The following is a 7,567-nucleotide window of genomic DNA, read 5'->3' as shown; positions in this document are numbered from 1 at the left end:
ACTGAAGCCAGACTAGGCAGTCCTCTGTTACCTATGTGCCAGGGCCCACAGACTAGCCTGTCTATGTTCTTTACACTCTTAATTTTAAATTTTAAACATTGATATGGTTGTGTTCAAGTAGTAAGCTGTGTTTGGTGCTGTTCATGAGAAAAAGAGTGCATTTATTTTCTGTTCTGTTTTGGAATCTGTAGTGGCTATTCCTGGTTGTCAACTTGACTATATTTGGAATGAACTAGCAATTCAGAATTGGAAGGCTCACCAGTGACCCTAATCTAGAGGCTGGGAGATAGAAGTTTCTGATCTGGATCTTGGTATGGAGATCTTGAGGCTATGGATTCCAGAAGATTAAGACAGGGAGATCTCCGAGTTCAAGGTCATTTGGGATTAAAGGTGTGGTGGCACACACCTTTAATCTGGGCTACACCTTCTGCTGGAGACCATATAAGGACATTGGAAGAAGGGAGTCTTGCTCTCGATCCTTCGCCTGCTTGCTGTGTGGGACTGAGTAACTGCTAGATCCTTGGACTTCCATTCACAGCTACTACTGAACCATTGTTGGGAGCTGGACTGCAGACTGTAAGTCATCAGTAAGTTCCTTTACTATATAGAGACTATCCATAAGTTCTGTGACTCTAGAGAACTCTGACTAATACAGTACATAAAGGTAAAGAATGTCTTATTCTGCAGAAGTCCAGCACACTGGGAATCTCCCATTACCAGAATAGAGAGACAACCAAATGAGCTTGCAGGCCTGATTTAAAGCACATTAGGGAACTCTGGAGTAGGGGACCATGTTAATCTGTTGGGTCCATCTCTATGGACATCCTATTACTGGGGTTGAAAGTGCATTCTAATCCTCCTGGTTCAATTCTACTTAATTTTCCTTAGCTGTGCCAGTTGCTCTTCACAAGGCCCTAAGTCATTGGGTCTCCTGCATGACCATTCCTAGGACATCCTGACTTATTCTCCTTAACACTATCTTAGCTCCTGTGATGAAGTCCTCAAACCAGAAGTCAGCAAATGTCTTCTGCACAGAGACAGACAAGGCTTTCTAGCCCCGTTGGCCATATGATCGGAGAGCTTCTCTCTCCTCCAGGTAAGCCATAGCTGACAACAAGTAGGCAAGTCTGTGTTCTAATAAAACTTTGTTTACAAAACAGGCCAGCGGGATATGCAGCAATAAGGACATAAGGATATGCAGGAAATGAGGTCAGCAGGATATACATCAAATAAAGACAGCAGGATATGCAGGAAATCAGGCCAGCAGGATATTCAGGAAATAAGAACAGAATTTGTACAAACGAAGCAAAAGGGAAGGGGTCAGGAGAAGCAGGCACAACGGGTGTGGTTCCTCTGAACAACTTGAAGCAACAAATTGGCCTTAAACAATAACCTGACTGTCATTTGTAAGTCAGAGGGATTGTGAGTTCTTTTGGGAGCAAGCCAGTAAAGAACATCCCTCCATGGCCTCTGCATCAGCTCCTGCTTTCTGACCTGTTTGAGTTCCAGTCCTGACTTCCTTGGTGATAAACAGCAGTATGGAAGTGTAAGCTGAATAAACCCTTTCCTCCCCAACTTGCTTCTTGGTCATGATGTTTGTGCAGGAATAGAAACCCTGACTAAGACAGAATCTAAGCAACATGCCACCTGCAATGTTATTGTTTCACATGGTCAGTGTTGTCAGCAGGAAACTTATACTGATGTCATATTCCTCACAGCTAGAGGCCTCAGGAATCAACCTAAGTACTATGATAGATTTCACTGTGTGCTGATTCTTTCTGTCTCTCTCTTTATCTTTGGTGGTGGTGGTGGTGGTGGTGGTGGTGGTGGTGGTGGTGGTAGTGGTGGTGGTGGTGGTGGTGGTGTGTCCTTTGTTCTCCCTCTCAGCTAGTGTTCATATCATGTGGGTGGCATTTATTTTATTAATCTTTTATGTTTATAATGGTCATCTCATCTGGAAAGTTTGAGAAACTTGTTGAATACTATTGCCTGGTATCGTGAATTTTAATGAACTCATTCTTATTAACTACTCATAGATTTCTTTATTCCATGGAACATTTTATTGGTAGTCATGGTTTGGAAACAGAAAATAGAAAACTATAATTTCGAGAGCATGTAAGGATCTTTAAAAATTATGCAAAAAATACTATCTAAAAAGTTTTACCAAAGATGAGAATTAAAGACAGTGTCAACATTTAGTGTGAAATTCTGATTGAATTTTATGATATTTAATTTTGAGGCAGGTAAGTCTAGAAAAATTCTCAGAAAAATTTATCAGAAGATGACATAGTTTGACTATACCTGATTTAGGTCTTTAATCAAGATTAAAACTAGACTGAGTATAAGTAGAAAATCATATATATATATATATTCTATATTTTTACTGGAGAATAATAATACTTTTAAGGAGAGTTAAGTCAACAGGAGTAAGCTGCCCTAAGCCACTTCTTACATGACTGACTTTTCTTCTTGGTGCCACTTTTTCAAAATTTATTTTAGAAGTGCCTGTAGGATAAGCCTAGATGTTGCATATAACAGACAATTTAATTTATATAGATTCCCACTTTTTATCAGGCCCAATAGAAAAATATCTGAGGTTATCTATGACCATACTACCCCATATCTCAAGAACCGTCTAAACTTGGAGTGAAGAAGGGTCATCCTGGTTTGTACTTGAATAGGACAAATATGGCCTGGCTTACTGGGCAATAATTAATAAGCAGGTGCATTAAATATCACCCCAATAAGCACAATAATCCATTGAGATAAATTCTATAAAGAATGTTTATATTCTTTGTAGACCACAGTCTCCATTCTCACAGAGTTGTTCTGATTAAAGACCAATCAGTTTCTGGAGAGACTGTCTTTCTCTCATTTCCACACGGACTCCATCAATCTGAATCCAATATTTGGAGCCATAAACTGGGAGGGATTTGAGTCATGGACCCCAGCCTTCCCTCCTGAGAAGTCTCTTCTACCTTTACACACTCTTCTTCCTTTCTTCTCTGAGACCCGTCTGTCCCACCATGAACTTGACTGCTCGCTGAGCCTACTTAGTCACAGTTTGAAACCTCGAAGGCTTCCCATGCCATGAAAACTCAAGTTTGTGTGTTTCTCTCTCTCTCTCTCTCTCTCTCTCTCTCTCTCTCTCTCTCTCTCTCTCTCTCCATCACTATCTGCATTCTCTTTTTCTCACTCATTATTTCCCGATCTCCAGAGTAGAGGCCATTCACCATTTTTCACTGGATTGTACCCAGTATACACTCAGTGGGAACTTGCAAGGCAGTGTCTGCAGGTGCCACACAGTGATGCCCTCTCCACAGTTCTGGAAATTCCTTGGCTTTTGCCTGCTGCTTTTACCACCTGATTTCTGTCTACACTCCTGACCTTGATTTATGCCTCTGCTTATGTCTTCAGGTTTTACCTGCTCAAACTTGTAAATACAATCCCCTAAGATGCTCATCATCCTGGAACAGGTAAGTAACATCTCTTAGGAATGGATACAGAAAATGTGGTACATTTACACAATGGAGTACTACTCAGCTATTAAAAGGAATGAATTTATGAAATTCCTAGGCAAATGGATGGACCTGGAGGGCATCATCCTGAGTGAGGTAACACAATCACAAAGGAACTCACACAATATGTACTCACTGATAAGTGGATATTAGCCCAAAAACTTAGGATACCCAAGATATAAGATACAATTTGTTAAACACATGAAACTCAAGAAGAACGAAGACCAAAGTGTGGACACTGTGCCCCTTCTTAGAACTGGGAACAAAACACCCATGGAAAGAGTTACAGAGATAAAGTTTGGAGCTGTGAAGAAAGGATGGACCATCTAAAGACTGCCATATCCAGGGATCCATCCCATAATCAGCGTCCAAACGCTGACAACATTGCATACACTAGCAAGATTTTGCTGAAAGGACCCATATATAGCTGTCTCTTATGAGACAATGCCGGGGCCTAGCAAACACAGAAGTGGATGCTCACAGTCAGCTATTGGATGGATCACAGGGCCCCCAATGGAGGAGCTAGAGAAAGTACCCAAGGAGCTAAAGGGATCTGCAACCCTATAGGTGGAACAACAATATGAACTAACCAGTATCCCGGAGCTCTTGTCTCTAGCTGCATATGTATCAAAAGATGGCCTAGTTGGCCATCACTGGAAAGAGAGGCCCATTGGACTTGCAAACTTTATATGCCCCAGTACAGGGGAATGCCAGGGCCAAAAAGTGGGAGTTGGTGGGTAGGGGAGTGGGGGCGGGGAGTGTATTGGGGACTTTTTGGATAGCATTGGAAATGTAAATGAGGAAAATACCTAATTAAAAAATTAATTCTAAAAAAAAAAGGAAGTTAATCTTTGGAGATCTTTACCTTTTGCTCCTTAAACCTTGTGCTGTGATTGTGAGGAGCGGGTGTGGTGGCAGTCCCAAAGGCGCCAGGGACTGCAGCTAAGTCATATGACTTGCACCTGACTTCCTCATATAAGCCACAAACATCTTGAGAGCTGCGCAGGTGTACCAGGATACTGGTGAATCCATTTTGATGGAGATATGCCCCTGCTGCCCTGATTAGCTGAAGCTGCGTGCCTGGTGAGGTGGCGTGGCCTGCTGTGCGTGGATGGGAACTGAGAGTATAAAAGAGTGAGAGGCCCAGGGTTCGGGGGAGATATAAACAAGGGAGATATAAACAAGAAGAAACAGGACTGAATAAACGTGTGCAGAAGGATCCTGTTGCAGTGTCGTTCTTCCCGGCCAGTTGATGCACGCAAGATGTGATTCCAGCTCTTCTATCAGCGACTTACGGATCCAAGTCTCTTGAGCTGAGACAGTGAAATTCTTTCCTCTGTTTATTTTGCTTTTTTGGGCCTACCTGCCTAGCTGATAGGTACCATCTCCTCCAAAATCCATACCTAACTTTCTTTTCCTACAAAGCTTGCAGGTGCTTGCTCCTTATGTGGGAGAATGATGGAACACACAGCTGATAACCTAGTTACCTTCTCCTTCTACAGGATTATGGGACAAGATCCAGCTAGTTGTACAATTACATTTTGCTTTACTAAACAAAACTTAAGTTAATCATGATGTTAAAATTCTTTCTCTTTATTGATTTCATCTCTTCATGTTCCCTAGAAAATTGTACACAAGGAGGCCCAATGCCTAATTCTGATCTTGGGCTGGACAATGAAAAATGTCTCAAACTTTCCTGCTAAACTAAATGGTCTTACCTCTTGTAATCCACAACAGTGGCAAAATTCACCAGTTTTGCTAATACTTATGAAAAACCTGCTAAGGGATTTTAGATTTTTTCCTGTTCTCTTTCCCTAGTAGGGGTAGAAATGTTCCAACTGTTTTCTTAACTACACCCTAAGTAGGAATTAGAGTAGTTCTAACAGCCTTACTCATTTGTACACTACAGATGCTACCTCACCCACATAACATACCCCAAGGATGCACACGGTCATTAAATGGCTGTTTTGTGCTCTGGATCTTTGCCATCTGGTAAGTATTATCATGGGCTCTAAGATGGACCCCCCTCTGATGTGCTCTAACTGTTGCCCTTTCTACACCACCTCTTTTGTCAGCTTGAAGCAGTTAAGAGAGATCTGGGCCCTAATAAAACCCCTAACAGCAGTGTGGGTGACCTCTGAAAAGGGGACTAATGGACCATCCAACTCATTCCCGCCGCCCCTTCTGCTACTCTGGACATTTTTTTTTTTCCAGGACTCGGAACTGAAACAGTTGGAACGAAGGCTGCTTTACATACATTATCTCTCTGACCTCACCAGCTCTCAGAAAAATCTTAAAAGAAATTTCAGAGCAGCTTAGCATTCTTAAGGATCATCTTGATTCTTCGGCTATTACGGTAATCTAAAAAATTAAGGAGGGTTGCTCATGACCAAGGATGGGATTGTGCCCTTGTCAGGAACGATGATGCTTCCACACCAGCAATTCCCAACGGATTCAAGAAGAGTCCCAAAGTCACAGGGACTAGACAAAAATTACGTGACAGGCTTCTTCCAATGATTGGATTTTGGTAGTTCTCTCATACATTGACCCCTCCCATTGATTGGCCCCTCCCCTTGATTACTCCACTTCCCCTTATTATCCCCATACTTAACATTTTTACTCTTTCTTTTTAATGTTTTACAGAAGCTCCTCCTGGATCAATCACAGCTGTCACCAGGTCTATATTAAGACAATGGTTACACTGGCTACGTCCCCTACGAGGCTCACCTAATCTTCAGTCCCCTCTTACTACCGTCCCCTGTCTCTAGCTGGCCATTTTAAAATGAAGTACACGATGGCAATAGAAGATCCACAGCAGCCAATGAAGTAAAAACTCTCTTCCTGTATATGAAAATAATTCGACCTGTGATGACCCCATAGATCCTGGGGACAGAGCCTCCTCTCCCCAACCCTCTTCATTACCCCCCCCCCCCATTTCCCCGGCAGGAAGCAACCAATAGGATAATGTATCGCCTCTCCCCCACATTTCTGCTTACCTCCCTTCCTGGTATGAAACGACAAACTGAGAAGTTTTGGACGGGAAAGTTGACTTCACTGTAACACCTACCTGTGCGTTCTACACCAAAAGTTCTACACCACTTTGAGTGGTGTGCACCACTCTGAGACTGCAGAGGACCAGACCTGCAGATGAAACTTCTACCACCAAAGTCCCCTATCTATCCCATAAAATCATCAATCCCCCATGCCGCGTGAGTGCAGTCTGTACTCCAGCAGAGAGACTGTGGCCCTTCAGTTGTTTTGAAAAATTCTATTTCCGAGGGAGAAAATAAAAAGGAATGTTACATACTGATTTGAACTCACATAACAAGTAGACTTAATTTTTAATTATAAAGATAACACTTTACTTAGGATGAAGTTTATAACTTTCCAAGTTAAAAGTAGATGTAGAATTTCATTTATTTATTTTACAGATTTAGTAGTTGGATAATGATAGCTGGTCTCTGTTTTTCCTGGGTTCTTTTTTTTTTTTTTTTTTTTTTAATGTGAAGGACATAATTAGAAAAACTGGGATGGATTTGTTTCTTAGGTTAATCCAAGCTCACAAAGTTGATAAATATTTATCAAAGCCATGTAAACATACGCTATGTAACGTCCCCCTTAGCAAGTAGACTTCTCAGTTGGGGAAAAAAGTTGTCCCATTGACCTTACATAAAATATTAGTTCTGCCAAATTTAAGTAGGTATATGAAAGTTCAGTAGAAAAGTAACCAGTACCCCCCGAAGTTCCCTGGGACTAAACCATCAATCAAAGAAAATACATGGAGGGACTCATGGCTCTAGCTGCATATGTAGCTGAGGATGCCCTAGTGGGGCATCAATGGGAGGAAAGGCCCTTGGTCCTGTGAAGGTTCTATGCCCCAGTATAGGGGAATGCCAAGGCCAGGAAGTGGGAGTGGGTGGGTTGGGGAGCAGGCGGAGGGGGGGGAGGATAAGGGATTTTTAGGAGGGGAAACTAGGAAAGGGGATAACATTTGAAATATAAATAAAGTATCTAATTAAAAAAAGTAACATTTCCATGGAAAAGATAGA

General features: G+C 41.9%; 1 long non-coding RNA gene across 1 annotated transcript; it reads left to right on the top strand.

Annotated features, from left to right (window-relative positions):
- The first annotated feature begins 997 nt into the window (after nt 1-997).
- On the top strand, nt 998-6,759 carry Gm41681. Its single transcript, XR_877267.1, has 4 exons — nt 998-1,096; nt 3,418-3,476; nt 5,733-5,874; nt 6,162-6,759. It is a non-coding gene; the product is annotated as a predicted gene, 41681 (long non-coding RNA).
- The last annotated feature ends 808 nt before the right edge of the window (nt 6,760-7,567 follow it).

The sequence above is a fragment of the Mus musculus genome, chromosome 18 (genome assembly GCF_000001635.26).
Source record: "Mus musculus strain C57BL/6J chromosome 18, GRCm38.p6 C57BL/6J".
In the NCBI taxonomy this organism is placed as follows: Eukaryota; Metazoa; Chordata; class Mammalia; order Rodentia; family Muridae; genus Mus; species Mus musculus.
The sequence above is the reverse complement of the archived record's forward strand: the minus strand, read 5'-3'. Positions and strand labels throughout refer to the sequence as shown.